General features: G+C 39.4%; 1 protein-coding gene and 1 pseudogene across 2 annotated transcripts in view; one reads left to right on the plus strand and one right to left on the minus strand.

Moving 5' to 3' along the window:
• The window catches only part of USP18 (ubiquitin specific peptidase 18), an 86,265-nt gene extending 69,600 nt beyond the window's left edge, over positions 1-16,665 (minus strand). For both annotated transcript variants that reach the window (XM_055315650.1, XM_055315649.1), the window contains exon 1: positions 16,530-16,665. The gene's annotated coding sequence lies outside the window, so the exon portion shown is untranslated. The remainder of the gene's footprint in view (positions 1-16,529) is intronic.
• LOC129503510 (meiosis-specific nuclear structural protein 1-like) lies at positions 1,443-3,115 on the plus strand (annotated as a pseudogene).
• Positions 16,666-18,252: the final 1,587 nt, after the last annotated feature.

Genomic DNA, 18,252 nt, shown 5'->3' on the forward strand with positions numbered 1-18,252 from the left:
AATAATAATACATTATTGGGGGATCCCTGGGTGGCGCAGTGGTTTGGCGCCTGCCTTTGGCCCAGGGCACGATCCTGGAGACCCGGGATCGAATCCTACGTCGGGCTCCGGGTGCATGGAGCCTGCTTCTCCCTCTGCCTATGTCTCTGCCTCTCTCTCTCTCTGTGTGTGTGTGATTATCATAAATTAAAAAAATCTTTTTAAATAATACATTATTGGTAGTAAACTTCAATACTCCACTCTTAGCAAAGGATAGATATTCTAAACAGAGGATCAACAAAGAAACAAGGGCTTTGAATGACACACTGAACCAGATAGACTTCACAAATATATACAGAATATTCCATCCTAATGCAAGAGAATACACATGCTTCTCAAGTGTACATGTAACTTTCCCCAGAATAGACCACATATTGGGTCACAAATCAGGTCTCACTTTATACCAAAAGATTAAGATAATCCCCTGCATATTTTTGGACCACAGTGCTTTGAAACTAGAACTCAATCACAAGAAGAAATTTGGAAGAAACTAAAACACATGGAGGTTAAAGAGCATCCTACTAAAAGATTAATGGGTCACCCAGGAAATTAGAGAAGAATTAAAAAGGTTCATGGAAAATAATGAAAATGAAAATATAACTGTTCAAAATCTTTGGGATACAGCAAAGGTGGTCCTAAGAGGGAAATACATTTCAGTAACAGCCTCTCTCAAAAATTAAAAAAATCTCAACTAAACAAGCTAGCCTTACACCTAAAGGAACTAAAGAAAGAACAGCAAATAAAGCCTCAACCAAGCAGAAGAAGAGAGATAATAAAGATTGAGCAGAACTCAGTGAAATAGAGACAAGAAGAACAGTAGAACAGATCAATGAAAGTAGGAGCTGGTTCACTGAAAGAATTAATTAGATAGATAAACCCCTACCCAGACTTATTAAAGAGAAAAAAAGACTCAAATTAATAAAATCACGAATGAAAGAGGAGAGATCACAACCAACACCAAGGAAATACAAAAAATTTTAAAAACGTATTATGAGTAACTATATGCCAACAAATTAGGCAGGAATGGGAAGAAATTGATGCATTCTTGGAAACCTACAAACTACCAAAACTGAAACAGGAAGAAATAGACAACCTGAACAGACCAATAACCATCAAGGAAATTGAAGCAGTCATCAAAAACCTCCTAAGAAACAAGAGTCCAGGGCCAGATGGCTTCCCAAAGGAATTCCACCAAACATTTAAAGAACAATTAATACCTATTCTATGGAAGCTATTTCAAAAGATAGAAATGGAAAGAAAACTTCCAAACTTGTTCTTTGAGGCCAGTGTTACTCTGGCCTCAAAACCGAACAAAGACCCTACCAAAAAGGAGGCCCACCACAGCTTTTGCAGTGGGAGATGGTGACCACTAGAGCCCGAGAGGGGAATTTTTCTCTGCCAGGATGGCTTCTAGAAGGTAAACTTTGAGCTTCAGTGAAAGGCATCAGAAATCAGTAGATATAAATCACTGCAAACAATTGTAATCACTAAGAAAGATATAGAATAATGTCAGGGGCCAGGTGGTGCAGAATGAAAATGATGACTGCGTGGAGCACAAGAGATTCCTCAGATTATTACAGAATGAACAATTTGAGTTGGATATGGAAGAGGCCATTCAAAAGGCAGAAAAAAAACAAAAGACTGAGGAACTCCAGCTTGAACAAGAAGAAAAATTGGCTATGAAATTGGCAAAACTAAAACATGATAGTCTAACGGATAAAAAGATGAGGCGACAAGTAAGAGAAAACAGTATTAAGCTCAGAGAATTGAAGAAAAAATTAAAAGCAGCTTACATGAATAAAGAAAGGGCAGCTCAGATTGCAGAGAAGGATACCATTAAATATGAGCAAATGAAACAGTGTGCTGAAATAGCCAAAACCATGATGGAATAACATAAGAGAGCAATAAAGGAAGAGACTGCTGCAGAGGACAAAAGAAATAAAGTAAAAACACGGTATTATCTGGACTTAGAGAAACAACTTGAAGAACAAGAAAAGAGAAAGCAGGAAGTGTATGAGCAGTTCCTGAAAGAGACACTCATGATTGATGAAATTGTTTGGAAAATCTATGAAGAAGATTAATTGGAAAGACAACAAAAGTCAGAAAAAATGAATGTAACTCAAAGGTATATAGAAAAGTTTCAGAAAGAAGAAGGAAGAAGTGTGATGAGATGGAAAAAAAAAACAGAAAAATCATAGAATTTGCCAACATGCAGCAACAAAGTGAAGAAGATTGGATGGGCAGCCCGGGTGGTTCAGCCTGGGTGGCTCAGTGGTTTAGCGCTGCTTTCAGCCCAGGGCCTGATCCTGGAGACCTGGGATATTGGGTTCCCATATTGGGTTCCCTGCATGGGGCCTGCTTCTCCCTCTGCCTGTGTCTCTGCCTCTCTCTCTGTGTGTGTAACTATCATAAATAAATAAAAATTAAAAATAAATAAATAAATGAAAGAAAGAAGATTGGATGGCAAAAGTTCAAGAAAACGAGGGAAAAAGGCTACAGCTTCAGAATATGTTGACTCAGAAACCGGAAGACATGCTGTGGCAACGTGAAGATTTGGAACAAGTGAGACAAGAATTATACCAGAAAGAACAAGCTGAAATACATAAGATGAAACTAAAAGAGAAAGCAGAAGAGAAATTGAGAAAGCAAAAGAAGTTGAAGCAAAATTTTATAGAATAAATGGCCATGAAGGAACTAGTTCTCCAGGCTGCCAAAAAGGAAGAGTAAACTTTTTGAAAGGCTATGCTTGCTAAGCTTGCTGAGGATGATCAGATAGAACTAATGAATGCTCAGAAACAAAGAATGAAGCAACTAGAACACAGGAGGTCTGTGAAAAAACTCACTAAAGAATGTCATAACCAGTCCCTTACAAACAACATGAACTGGAAGAATGGCAGTTGTAGCAAAGAAGACAAGGATGCATTAATGGCATTATTAAAGAAGACTAAAACTTCTTAGAGAACATGCTACAAAATTACTAGGATATCTCCCTTCAGGGGTATTTAAAAAAGAGAATGATTTCAATATGCTTGGTGAAGAATTTAGAAAAAGGAATGGAATTTGTGAAGACAAGTGATACCATCAAGATTTGGTGGCAGCCTGGGTGGCTCAGCAATTTAGCACCGCCTTTGGCCCAGGGCATGATCTTGGAGACCCGGGATCGAGTCCCACGTCAGGTTCCCTGCACTGAGGGGGGCACTTGACGGAATGAGCACTGGGTGTTATGCTATATGTTGGCAAATCGAACTCCAATAAAACACACACAAAATTGGTAAAACATGGATTGTTTTTACCGCTAGATGTCACTATAACTTTCATTTTATGGATTCACTATCACTGAAATGTAATCTATTTGGATTTTCTAAAAGCATCTCTGTAATTCATGATTTGTAAACAATTATAAGAAAATATTTGCTTTATGATTTTAAAAATTACAGAATATTTTTAGCTGCAAAATTGATTTTAGTCAAACTCTTGTACTGATAATTTGAAGATCTGAGCTCCATACCACATCACAACCTCCATATATAAAAATACATGATGGGCCAAACCCAGGAAACTAATTTCTCCATACAACTTGCGCTGCTTAGAGCTTCTCCTGCATCTTCATTCAGACTATAGCTCCATAAGTATTTGTGTTTTAGGAACCTTACTCCTGGAATAAAGGGGAAAGGAGAGAAAATGAGTGGGAAATATCAGAGAGGGTAATAGAACATGAGAGACTCCTAACTCTGGGAAATGAACTAGGGGTGGTAGAAAGGGAGGTGGGTGGGGGTTGGGGGTGATTGGGTGATGGGCACTGAGGGGGGCACTTGGGGATGAGCACTGGGTGTTATGCTATATGTTAGCAAATCGAACTCCAATAAAAAAAAATATACAAAAAAAAAAAGAAAAGAAACTCAACATGCTAAAAAAAAAAAAGGAACCTTACTTCCCATATTTGGCCAAAGTATCTTTTTCTTTATACTAAAAGAAAGAGAATGTTAAGACTGAGGAATTTCAAAGGGCTTTATTGTCAATAAGAACTTAACAGAAAAAATAAAATAAAAAGAACTTAACAGAATTTCTATCACACAAACTATCATTTATGAACTAAAGCTGAATATCTAGAACATAAAGGGCAAGTGGGTCACAAGAAAGAACCAAAAGTTAAATTCTTATTATTTTACAAAATATTTCCTTTAATAATTACATGTCAATTCTGTATCCCTAAAATCTAAACAGGGATTTCTCCAGAGTTGCTTTGATTTTATTTGCTTTTCACCAACTATCTTCCTTACTTATAAAGAGTAAAAATAAATCATTATAACTTTAAATAAAATGTATATGGGTCACATAGTTATACAGACCTTAGTCTGTATACTTTTTTTAAAGATTTTATTTATTTATTCATGAGAGAGAGAGAGAGAGAGAGAGAGAGAGGCAGAGACACAGGCAGAGGCAGAAGCAGGCTCCATGCAAGGAGCCCGACATGGGACTCGATCCCAGGTCTCCAGGATCATGCCCTGGGCTGAAGGCGGCGCTACATCGCTGAGCCACCTGGGCTGCCCAGACCTTAGTCTGTATACTTTAATTATAAAGTAGATCATTTATGAATTTCCCCATTCAAGTGCCTTGATAAATTCCTCTTCAGTGAAAGACACCATCTTGGCAGCTTCAATATGTATCTGCGTTTATAACAGATCAATATTGTTTCAGTATTAAGAGTAGACCACAGAACAATAGGAAATTGATAAAGGTGTGTGTATAAATATGCTATCAAATTATAAGCTCTGTTGAAATGTGTACTCGAATTCCAACAAACATATTTGAAATAATTTTTTAAAAGACCCTATCAAAACAAACTAGGGGTGGTGGAAGGGGAGGTGGGCGGGGGTGGGGGTAACTGGGTGACAGACACTGAGGTGGGCACCTGACGAGATGAGCACTGGGTGTTATCCTGTATGTTGGCAAATTGAACACCAATAAAAAATAAATTTATAAAAAAAATAAAATAAAAGCAAAGCCAACTTAAAAAACAAATAAATAAATAAATAAAAAATAAAAGACCCTATCAAAGGCAGCCTCGGTGACTCAGCGGATTAGTGCCACCGCCTTTGGCCCAGGGTGGGATCCTGGGGACCCAGGATCAAGTCCCATTTCAGGCTCCCTGCAGGGAGCCTGCTTCTCCCTCTGCCTGTGTCTCTGCCTCTCTCTCTATGTCTCTCATGAATAAATAAATTTTTTAAAAGACCCTATCAAAAAGGAAAATTAGATACCAATGTCCCTGATTAACATGGATGTCAAAATACTCACCAAGAAGAGGATGTGGAGAAAAGGGAACCCTCTTACACTGTTGGTGGTTATGTGAACTGGTGCGGCCACTCTGGAAAACTGTGTGGAGGTTCCTCAAAGAGTTAAAAATAGACCTGCCCTACGACCCAGCAATTGCACTGTTGGGGATTTACCCCAAAGATTCAGATGCAATGAAACGCCGGGACACCTGCACCCCGATGTTTCTAGCAGCCATGTCCACAATAGCCAAACTGTGGAAGGAGCCTCGGTGTCCATCGAAAGATGAATGGATAAAGAAGATGTGGTTTATGTATACAATGGAATATTACTCAGCCATTAGAAACGACAAATACCCACCATTTGCTTCAACATGGATGGAACTGGAGGGTATTATGCTGAGTGAAATAAGTCAATCGGAGAAGGACAAACATTGTATGTTCTCATTCATTTGGGAATGTAGATAATAGTGAAAGGGAATATAAGGGAAGGGAGAAGAAATATGTGGGAGATATAAGAAAGGGAGACAGAACATAAAGACTCCTAACTCTGGGAAACGAACTAGGGGTGATGGAAGGGGAGGAGGGCGGGGGGTGGGGGTGAATGGGTGACGGGCACTGAGGGGGGCACTTGACGGGATGAGCACTGGGTGTTATTCTGTATGTTGGCAAATTGAATACCAATAAAAAAATAAATTTATTATTAAAAAAAAAAAAATATATATATATATATATACTCACCAAGATATTAGCCAATAGGATCCAACAGTACATTAAAAGGATTATTCACCAAGACCAAGTGGGATTTATTTCTGGATTGCAAAAGTGGTTCAAAATTCACAAATCAATCAATATGATAGATCACATTAATAGAAGACAAGAACCATATAATCCTCTGGATGCAGAAAAAGCATTTGACAAAATATAGCATCCATTCCTGATTAAAAACTCTTCAAAGTGTAGGGATAGAGAGAACATACCTCAATACCTTAAAAGCCATATGAAAAGCCCACAGCAAGTATCATTCTCAATAGGGAAAAACAGACCTTTTTCCCTAAGGTCAGGAACACAACAGGGATGTGCACTCTCACCATTGTTGTTCAAATAGTACTAGAAGTCCTTCCTCAGCGTCAGACAACAAAAAGCAATAAACGGTATGTCCAAATGGCAAAGAAGAAGTTAAACTCTGACTCTTCAGAGGTGACAAGATGCTGTGTATGGAGAATCCAAAAGACTCCACCTTAAAATTGCTAGAACTCTTACAGCAATTCAGCAATGTGGCAGGATATAAAATCAATGCACAGAAATCAATTGCATTTCTGTACACTAACAATGAGGCTGAGGAAAGAGAAATTAAGGAATCGATCCCATTTTCAATTGTGCCAAAATCTGTAAGACACCCAGGAATAAACCTAACCAAAGAGGTAAAGGATCTATACTCTAAAAACTACAAAAAGCTTATGAAATAAATTGAAGAAGATACAAAGAAATGGAAAACACTTCATGCTCACAGATTGGAAGAATAAATATTGTGAAAATGTCTATGCTACCCAGAGCAATTTACACATTCAATGCAATCCCTATCAAAATACCATGAGCTTCAGCGGTTTAGCGCCTGCCTTTGGCCCAGGGCGCGATCCTGGAGTCCCAGGATCGAGTCCCGCATCGGGCTCCCGGCATGGAGCCTGCTTCTCCCTCCTCCTGTGTCTCTGCCTCTCTCTCTCTCTCTATGTCTATCATAAATAAATAAATAAATAAATAAATAAATAAATAAATAAATCTTTAAAAAAAATACCATGAGCTTCCTTCACAAACAATCTTAAGATTTGTTTAGAACCAGAAAAGATTCCAAATAGCCAGAGCGATGTTGAGAAAGAATACCAAACCTGGGTATCACAATGTTCTCATATCACATCATATCATATCATAATATAGCTACTTTACAAGGCTGTGATCATCAAGACAGTACACTACTGGCACAAACACATACACATAGATCAATGAAACAGAATAGAGAACCCAGAAATGGACCCTCAACACTATAGTCAAGTAATATATTCAACAGAGCAGGAAAGAATGTCCAATGGAAAAAAAGTCTCTTCAACTGATGGTGTTGGGAAAAGTGGACAGCAACATGCAGAAGAATGAAACTGGACCACTTTCTTACACCATACACAAAAATAAACTTAAAATGAATGAAAGATCTAAATGTAAAATAGAAATCCATCAAAATCATGCAGGAGAACACAGGAAACAACCTTTTTGACCTCAGCTGCAGCAACTTTTTGGAAGATGTGTCTAAAGGCAAGGAAAACAAAAGGAAAAATGAACTATTGGGACTTCGTCAAGATAAAAAGCTTCAGCATAACAAAGGAAACAGTTGAAAAAACTAAAAGGCAACCTACAGAATGGGAGAAGATATTTGCAAGTGACAAATCAGACAAAGGGCTAGTATCCAAAATCTATAAAGAACTTATCAAACTCAACACCCAAAAAACAAAAATTCCAGTCGAGAAATGGGCAGAAGACCTGGACAGATATTTCTCCAGAGCAGACCTACACATGGCCAACAGACACATGAAAAATGCTCCGCATCACTTCCCATCAGAGAAATACAAATCAAAACCCCAGTGAGATACCCCTCAGGCCTCTCAGAACAGCTAAAGTGAACAACTCTGGAAACAACAGATGCTGGTAAGGATGTGAAGGGGAACCCTCTTACACTGTTGGTGGGAATGCAAACTGGTGCAGCCACTCTGGAAAAACAGTGTGGAGGTTCCTCAAAAAGTTGAAAATAGAGCTACCCTCTGACCCAGCAATTGCACTACTGGGTATTTATCCAAAGGATACAAACATTGATTTGAAGGTGCATATGCACCACAATGTTTATAGCAACAATGTCTACAATGGCCAAACTATGGGAAGAGCTGAAATATCCATCAACAGATGACTGGAAAAAGAAGAAGTGAGATAGATGATATAGAAATAGAAATAGAAATAGATATATAGATATATAATGGAATATTACTCAGCCACTAAAAATTAATACTTACCATTTACATCAACATGAATAGAACTAGAGGGTATTATGCTAAGCAAAATAAGTCAGTCAGAGAAAGACAAATACCATCTGATTTCACTCATATGTGGAATTTGAGAAATAGAACAAATGAACATTGGGGAAGGGAAGGAAAAATAAGATAAAAACAGAAAGGGAAAAAAAACATGAGAGACTCTTAACTATAGGAAACAAACTGAGGGCTGCTGGAGGGGTGGTGGGGGAGGATGGGGTAATTGAGTCATAGGCATTAGGAGGGCACTTAATGTAATGAACACTGGATGTTATAAGCAACTGATGAATCACTGACCTCTACCACTGAAACTAATTATATAGTATTTGTTAACTAAATTGAATTCATTTTTTAAAGATTTTTTATTTATCTATTTATTTATGAGAGACACACACACAGAGAGAGAGAGAGGCAGAAACACAGGCAGAGGGAGAAGCAGGCTCCATGCAGGGAGCCCAATGTGGGACTCCAGGATCACTCCCTGGGCCGAAGGCAGGCACCAAACTGTCAAGCCACCCAGGGATTCCCCTAAATTGAATTTAAATTAAAATTTTTTTAAAGAGAAAAGAAAAGCAGGTCTCCGGACCAGCAACATCAGCATTTTCTGGCAGTCTATTAAAAAGCATTTATTAGTCCCCACTCAGGCCTATGGAATTGAATCTGCAGTTCGACAAGATTTCTGGCTATGTACATATGCCTTAAAGCTTGAGAAAATGTTCTAGACAGCAAGTACTAAAGAAGCTTAGGATGTCAAGGGTTGACCAGTGACATACAGGATTCAATGCCAGACGACGACCTTTTAATTAGTTACATGAAAATTGTTCTGTGTCAGTTTCTCTAAAAGTGCATGATTTCCTGGTTGTTTTATTTGCATTTAAGGAAGTCATTAGTGAAAACCTCATGTTGCTTATTTGTAAAAATATGTAAGATACAAAGCTTTTGGGTGCAGGTCTAGCGGTACCAACCAACTTTCCATACTTACCCATTTTACAAGTATTCCACACTCTGCCATTGGGAGTAAAAGCTGCTACAGCCAGCCTTGACACAAATTTGGCAACATGTATCACAACCTCAACAATGATCAGTCAACATCTGTCATTTCTGCCAGCCCACTGCCCTGCCTTTAGGTAGCAAAATCACCTTTTCTTTAAAAAAAAAAAAAAAAGATGAATGGATAAAGAAGATGTGGTTTATGCATACAATGGAATATTAGCCATTAGAAACGACAAATACCCACCATTTGCTTCAACGTGGATGGAACTGGAGGGTATTATGTTGAGTGAAGTAAGTCAGTCGGAGAAGGACAAACAGTGTATGTTCTCATTCATTTGGGGAATATAAATAATAGTGAAAGGGAATATAAGGGAAGGGAGAAGAAATGTGTGGGAAATATCAGAAAGGGAGACAGAACATAAAGACTCCTAACTCTGGGAAACGAACTAGGGGTGGTGGAAGGGGAGGAGGGCGGGGGGTGGGGGTGAGTGGGTGACGGGCACTGAGGGGGGCACTTGAAGGGATGAGCACTGGGTGTTATTCTGTATGTGGGCAAATTGAACACCAATAAAAAATTAATTTATTATATAAAAAAATAAAAAATAAAAATAAAAATAAAAAATATCTCCATTTTCATACTTTGATGATTAGGTAGAGCTCATCCCAACTGCTCACACCCACTCTCTGGCTCAAATATGATCCAGGTCTGACCACATGGTGTCCTCAGTGGCTGTTTTAGCAATGGTCATGTGATCTAATCAGAGCTGATTATCATCAACCCTTAGACTTGTCAGATGGCATTCTGAGCTGGGAAAACATAAATCAGATCATCCTTCCTACCACAGAAAGAAAATCCACCAGCCAAAGAAGAGCCACTAACAGGAAACAGAACCAAGAGATGGGAAAGAAACTGAGACAGAATTCTGAGGCCAAGAGAAGCCCTCAAGCTGCCCACCCCCCCACCAAATTTCTCCACTCAGGCTCTCCTCTGCTATTTTGGTTTTTGTTTTAAGATTTTATTCATTCATTAATTCATTCATTTATTCATTCGAGAGAAAGAACACTTCAACACAAGCAGGGGGAGGGCCAGAGGGAGAAGAAGAAGCAGACTCCCCACTGAGCAAGGAGCCTGACCCAGGACTCGATCTCCCGACCCCAGGGTCATGATTTGAGCTGAAGGCAAACACTTAACTGACTCAGCCACCACGTGCCCCTCCTCAGCTGTTTTTAAAATTGCTTTGCAGAAGCTGTGGTCATCAAGACAGTGTGGTACTGGCACAAAAACAGACACATAGACCAATGGAACAGAATAGAGAATCCAGAAATGGACCCTGAACTTTATGGTCAACTAATATTCGACAAAGGAGGAAAGACGATCCACTGGAAGAAAGACAGTCTCTTCAATAAATGGTGCTGGGAAAATTGGACATCCACATGCAGAAGAATGAAACTAGACCACTCTCTTGCACCATACACAAAGATAAACTCAAAATGGATGAAAGATTTAAATGTGAGACAAGACTCCATCAAAATCCTAGAGGAGAACACAGGCAACACCCTTTTTGAACTTGGCCACAGTAACTTCTTGCAAGATACATCCACGAAAACAAAAGAAACAAAAGCAAAAATGAACTATTGGGACTTCATCAAGATAAGAAGCTTTTGCACAGCAAAGGATACAGTCAACAAAACTCAAAGACAACCTACAGAATGGGAGAAGATATTTGCAAATAACATATCAGATAAAGGGCTAGTTTCCAAAATCTATAAAGAACTTATTAAACTCAACACCAAAGAAACAAACAATCCAATCATGAAATGGGCAAAAGACATGAAGAGAAATCTCACAGAGGAAGACATAGACATGGCCAACATGCACATGAGAAAATGCTCTGCATCACTTGCCATCAGGGAAATACAAATCAAAACCACAATGAGATACCACCTCACACCAGTGAGAATGGGGAAAATTAACAAGGCAGGAAACAACAAATGTTGGAGAGGATGCGGAGAAAAGGGAACCCTCTTACACTGTTGGTGGGAATGTGAACTGGTGCAGCCACTCTGGAAAACTGTGTGGAGGTTCCTCAAAGAATTAAAAATAGACCTGCCCTACGACCCAGCAATTGCACTGTTAGGGATTTACCCCGAAGATTCAGATGCAATGAAACGCCGGGGCACCTGCACCCCGATGTTTATAGCAGCCATGTCCACAATAGCCAAACTGTGGAAGGAGCCTCGGTGCCCATCGAAAGATGAGTGGATAAAGAAGATGTGGTTTATGTATACAATGGAATATTACTCAGCCATTAGAAACAACAAATACCCACCATTTGCTTCAACGTGGATGGAACTGGAGGGTATTATGCTGAGTGAAGTAAGTCAATCGGAGAAGGACAAACAGTGTATGTTCTCACTTATTTGGGGAATATGAATAATAGTGAAGGGGAATATAAGGGAAGGGAGAATAAATATGTGGGAGATATCAGAAAGGGACACAGAACATAAAGACTTCTAACTCTGGGAAATGAACTAGGGGTGGTGGAAGGGGAGGAGGGCGGGGGGTGGGGGTGAATGGGTGACGGGCACGGAGGGGGACACTTGACGGGATGAGCACTGGGTGTTATTCTGTATGTTGGTAAATTGAACACCAATAAAAATTAATTTATAAAAAATAAAAAATAAAAAAATAAAATAAAATTGCTTTGCAGAAAGCCTGGGCAGCTCAGTGGTTGCCTTCAGCCCAGAGCGTAATCCTGTAGTCTTGAGATAGAGTCCCACATCGGGCTCCCTGCATGGAGCCTGCTTCTCTCTTGGCCTATGTTCTGCCTCTGTCTCTCATGAATAAATAAATAAAAACTTTAAAAATAAAATAAAATTACTTTGAAAAAGCTTCCTGGGGCACCAGGGTGGCTCAGTGGTTGAGCGTCTGCCTTTGGCTCAGAAGGTGATCCCAGAGTCCCAGGACTGAGACCTACATCAGACTTCCCGCGGGGAGCCTGCTTCTCCCTCCGCCTATATCTCTGCCTTTCTCTGTCTCTCATGAACATATATAAATAAACTCTTAAAACAAATAAAAGGAAGAAAGGAAAAGCTTCCTGTTACTTGTAGCTCAAAGAGTACCAATTAATACTGATTAAGAAAATAGTTGATGGGTGGAATAGGTGATGGGGATTAAGGAGTGCACTTGTTGTGATGAGCACTGGATGATGTATGGAATTACTGAATCACTATATTGTACACCTGAAAGTAATATAAAACACTATTTTAATTATACTGGAATTAAAATAAAAACTTAATAAATAAAAAATAATCAGAGATACATATAAAGATCTATTTAAGAGATTCATTTTTATGGCCTATTTTCCTTACGCGTTTTACAAATAAAATGAAACACTGATGAGGAAAAGTGCAGCGTTTAGGAGCGTGAAATCACTCTATTACCATTTTGTCTATTCTCTTAAATATCTTTTTGTTCCTCCTTAATTAACGTTAGATGATATTTCAAAGGGGGATTTTTTTGTTGTTGTCAACTGACAAAAAAAATAAAAGGATGCTTTCAAATCTAAGAGCTAAAGCACTACTTACATTGGCCAAAAGAAAAAAAAAAGGAAATTCAACAATAAAAGTTAAGTAAATTATGACACACTAATAAAATGAAATACTATCGTGACATTAAAATCATTTTAGACTAAGAAAGATGGGAAAATGACTAATATTTCACTGAATAAAAAAGAAATTATTAAAAAAATCACATGGTATTAACTTAATATTTTAAACATAAATAGAACTAAGAGAGAGAGGAAAGCCTGGATGAAATATGCCAAAAATGTCAATTAAAAGTGATTCTCACTGGTGGGATTACAAATCATTTTTTAAAAATTATTTCTCTTAATTTCCAAACTTCTTGTAATTAATTAATATGCAATTTTAAAATAAGCAATAATTCATTTAAGGAACAGATTTAATATCTCTTAAAGGAACTTTTTGGCAATAGTGTTCCTATTCCAAATTCCAAAAAATTAACAAGTTAAGAATGAGAAGAATTGTTAGAATTTCTTCTTCTTAATTCTTTTACAAAATGTAAAGCAAACGTGAAAATCTGAAATTGGAAAACACCTAAACATATAATTGACATATATTAATAAATCAAGTTAAATGACCCAGATTATAACCTCTTTTACTTGGCATTTATTTTCAACAGTCATAAGCAGTCGTAATAGTCTCTTCACCTGGCTGGCTCAGTCAGTAGAGCATGGGACTCCTGACCTTGGGGTTGTAAACTCAAGCCTCATGTTGGGTGCAGAGATTACTCAAAACAAAAAAAAAATTAAAGGAACGCCTAGGTGGCTCAATGGTTGAGCATCTGCCTCCAGCTCAGGATGTAGCCCCGAAGTCCTGGGATCGAGTCCCGCATTGGGCTCCCCACAGGGAGCCTGCTTCTCCCTCTGCTTGTGTCTCTGCCTCTGTGTGTGTGTGTGTGTGTGTGTCTCGTGAATAAATAAAATCTTTAAAAAATAAAAAATATTAAAAAATAAATAGTCCCTTAATAAATTAAATAAATAAAAATAGTCTCATAGTCTTATAAGGCTCATCCTGAAGGGTTAAACTAAGAGAGAAATGATGGCAGCTGGCAATTCCATGAGCAAGAAATAGGATTCTGAGACCACACTGAGGGAAATCTGATGAAACAGAGTAGAACAGGACCAGCCTGTGTTTTCCAGAGACACTATTCTATACTCCACTAAGCCCTCAAAACTATTTATGTCAGCCCAATATAGCAGTAAAACCCAGTGAAGAGTATCATTTGGGTAAGCTGGCAGGTCAGATTCCAAAAGGGCAATCGTCAGAGCTGATCATAGAGGGGAAACAGGTAGGTGTGGCTACAAAAGGAAGGAAAATGAAACCTATAGGTCTAAGAAGGTTGGAGAAAGGCAGAATGATCAGAGAACATGCGGTTGAACTAAGAAGGTGGCAAGAAGCATCAACCAGAGAAAAAAAGATGGTTTTATTTCAAGGAAACTGAATTTTCAAACTCAAGCCCTGACTCAAAAAGTTTGCTCTAACAAACGATTTTTAGGGCAGTGAAATTATTCTGTATGATACTATAATGGTAGATACTCGTCATTATACATTTGTCAAAACCCATATGACACCAAGAGTGAGCCATGTTGTAAAGTATGAACTTTTGGTGAAAATGATGGTGTCACCGTAGGCTCATTAATTGCAGCAAATGTATCACTCTGGTGCCAGGTGTTAATAATGGTCTCGATGGGGCAGAGGGAGGGAATGATCTGCAGGAACTCTGTACCTCCCAACTTTGTTCAACTTTGCTATGAACCTAAAATTGCTCTATATACAGTCCATTATTTTTTAAGTGCTTTTTGGTTCCAAAGAACTAAACTAATTTGGCTCCCAACCTCCCCCAAATTTTTATCCTTAAAATAAGTAGGAGATGTGAATGACAGAAGCAGGTCTAAGTCCATCATCACTGTGGCCACAGAATCAATCAGTCTTCCAAGAAACAGCAAAAAATGTGATGCAGGAAAACTGAGTGGTCTGGGTCTCTACCTGGGCTGGGCTCTTCACCACAACTAGGTTCTCCAGTCAGGAAAACTGACTGTCTTTAAATGGCCTAAAAGGAACAAAATTAACATGGCTATGACATGATACAAACCATATCACAGTCTTCCAAATCCAAATCATCATGGCAACAACAAATTTAGACCTTATCCTTAATCATGTGTTTTGCTTCTTGAGTAATGGTGATGTGCTGTGTACACCGCTTAGAGCACACCAGATGAAACCCCAAATAAGACGGAATAAATCTTGAGACTACTCTCTCCAAAAGAATCAACTCATGTGGAAGGCATTAGGATTTATCTTCTTTGAGGCCGTGTACATGTTAAGTATTTCCCCTTTGCAAGCCCATCATTGTGTAAAAGTGCCAAAAGCACAACACATTATTAATAGTGAAAAAGGAAAAAAAACTTTTTTAAAGTTCTTTGATAGTGCTCCATAAATCAAGATGGAACTGCTCTCCTACTCCCTCCTACTTATTTTGTTCCTATGAACACGTTAGACAGCCTAGGTATCTAGATCTAAACCTCCTCCCCACCTCACTCTGCCACCACATAACACTGTAAGAAATGTTTTTAAACATTTGCCTTATTTAAGGGGCACCCAGGTGGCTCAGTTGGTTAAGCGTCTGAGTCTTGATCTTGGCTCAGGTCACGATTGCAGGGTCCTGAGATTGAGGCCTCCCCCTCCCCCCTTGGGCTCTGCACTTAGGGTGGAGCCCGCTTAAGATTTTCTCTCTCCCTCTTCCAATGCCCCTTCCCCCCTCTAAAATTTTTAAATAAAATACTAAGTAAATAATTGCTTTGTTTTTCTGGAGTAATTTCAAAGTATAACTACCTCACTGCTATAAAATATGCAGTTAAAGCTACTGCTTTAATTTTCAAACACTCTGAAACCCATATTTTCAAGAGTTATGGAATGAAGTTTTATGTTTCAATAGATCTAAATTTAGTTCTCTTCCAGGAAAAAAAAAGGCAAAGAGGTTGGGGAAAGATCAAGATTAAAATACTCTGATTTGCACATTTTGACAAAATCTTTCAAATTTCTCAATATATACACCTGCTGACTGAGCAATTCCACCTCTAGGAATTTTTCACAAATATATTTGTATATTCACATGAATGTGTACATAAGATGATATCCACTGCTGCATCATCTATACCAATAAAAACTGGAAACAGGGATCCCTGGGTGGCGCAGCGGTTTGGCGCCTGCCTTTGGCCCAGGGCGCGATCCTGGAGACCCGGGATCGAATCCCACATCGGGCTCCCGGTGCATGGAGCCTGCTTCTCCCTCTGCCTGTGTCTCTGCCTCTCTCTCTTTCTCTCTCTGTGACTATCATAAATAAAAAAAAAAATTAAAAAAATTAAAAAAAAAACTGGAAACAACCTAATGTCTATGAATTGTTTAAATAAATAATGTACTTGCCATATTATGTACCAATTTTTCTAAATGAGGTTGATGTATCTATGTTTTGCTATGAGGAGAGGTCCATCGTATACTGTTAAGTGGGAAAAGGCAAATTACAGAACAATTTCAATGACTGGTCTGGATGAGAATTTAGCACCCAACTTGCCTCAAGTTCCACGAGACAGGCCAAACGTGCACTTCGAAGTTCGATGCTAGGGAGCCTCCTAGAAGCCGTCTCTGTCCTTGCCTGCAGCAAGCTCCGCGAAGAAGCCGAAGCCGCCGGGAGAGCACAGCCTGGCCGCGTCCTCAGGTTCCCGGGCTGAGCCGAGCCCGCGCGCCGCCCCGCCCCGCCCCGCCCCGCCCCGCTCCGCCCCCTGCGGCCGCCCAGCTTTCGTTTCCCACAGAACCGAAAGCGAAACTCAGCGAGGGGCTGGGTGCGCGGGCAGCCTCCGCGCGTGGGGGAGGCTCGGGGCACCCAGCGACGCCCCGCCCTCCCCGGGGGCCCGGGGGACCCCGGGAGCCACACGTGTTCCCTTGTAAAGATGCGCGCTGCTGGTGGGGGGGACGTGACCTGGGGCAGCCACTCTGGAAAACTGTGTGGAGGTTCCTCAAAGAGTTAAAAATAGGGATCCCTGGGTGGCGCAGCGGTTTGGCGCCTGCCTTTGTCCCAGGGCGCGATCTGGAGACTCCGGATCGAATCCCACGTCGGGCTCCCGGTGCATGGAGCCTGCTTCTCCCTCTGCCTGTGTCTCTGCCTCTCTCTCTCTCTCTCTCTCTCTCTGTGTGTGTGTGTGACTATCATAAAATAAATAAATAAAAAAATAAAAAAAAAGAGTTAAAAATAGACCTGCCCTACGATCCAGCAATTGCACTGTTAGGGATTTACCCCAAAGATTCAGATGCAATGAAACGCCGGGACACCTGCACCCCGATGTTTCTAGCAGCTATGTCCACAATAGCCAAACTGTGGAAGGAGCCTCGGTGTCCATCGAAAGATGAATGGATAAAGAAGATGTGGTCTATGTATACGATGGAATATTCCTCAGCCATTAGAAACGACAAATACCCACCATTTGCTTCAACGTGGATGGAACTGGAGGGTATTATGCTGAGTGAAGTAAGTCAATCAGAGAAGGACAAACCTATGTTCTCTTTCATTTGGGGAATATAAATAATAGTGAAATGGAATATAAGGGAAGGGAGAAGAAGTGTGTGGGAAATATCAGAAAGGGACACAGAACATAAAGACTCCTAACTCAATCCCTGGAGTCCTGGGATTGAGTCCCATATTAGGCTCCCACATGGGGCTTGCTTCTCCCCCTGCCTGTGTCTGCCTTTCTCTCTCTGTGCCACTCATGAATAAATGAAACATTCAAAAAATCATGTTTTATTAATTTAGCAATATAGATAAACCTATCAATATAGTCCTATTAAACAAGAAATGATTCAACCTTCGTAGTTTTAAGAAATTTGGAAATTATTTGTATAGTTCTTTAGATTAACCATAGCTAAACTTCAGCTCACTGTTCACATTTTTTAGCAATTTTCCAATTAGTAGGAGCTTATTAGATTTTCAGTAAGCATTTAATATTAGGTTTGAGTCTTTTCATTTTTCAAGGATTAAAGGAAAACTAAAACCAAAACATATTACAAATCACATATTTGGTGAAACAAAAAAAAGAAAATTGCAGACTCCAAATTGTGTAAGTGATGATGATAGCATTTAAACCAACAGAGTCAACTAAGAGTCCCACATGGGAAAATGTCAAAGGCAGAATTCACTGGACAGTTTAATGGATATATGTGGAAATCTATGCTCCCCTCCCCCACAAAAAAAAAAAGGCAACTTCTTTTTGATGTTTGATGATGTGGTTTTTTATTATTATTAT

Source organism: Nyctereutes procyonoides, unplaced genomic scaffold (genome assembly GCF_905146905.1).
Source record: "Nyctereutes procyonoides isolate TBG_1078 unplaced genomic scaffold, NYPRO_anot_genome, whole genome shotgun sequence".
NCBI lineage: Eukaryota > Metazoa > Chordata > Mammalia > Carnivora > Canidae > Nyctereutes > Nyctereutes procyonoides.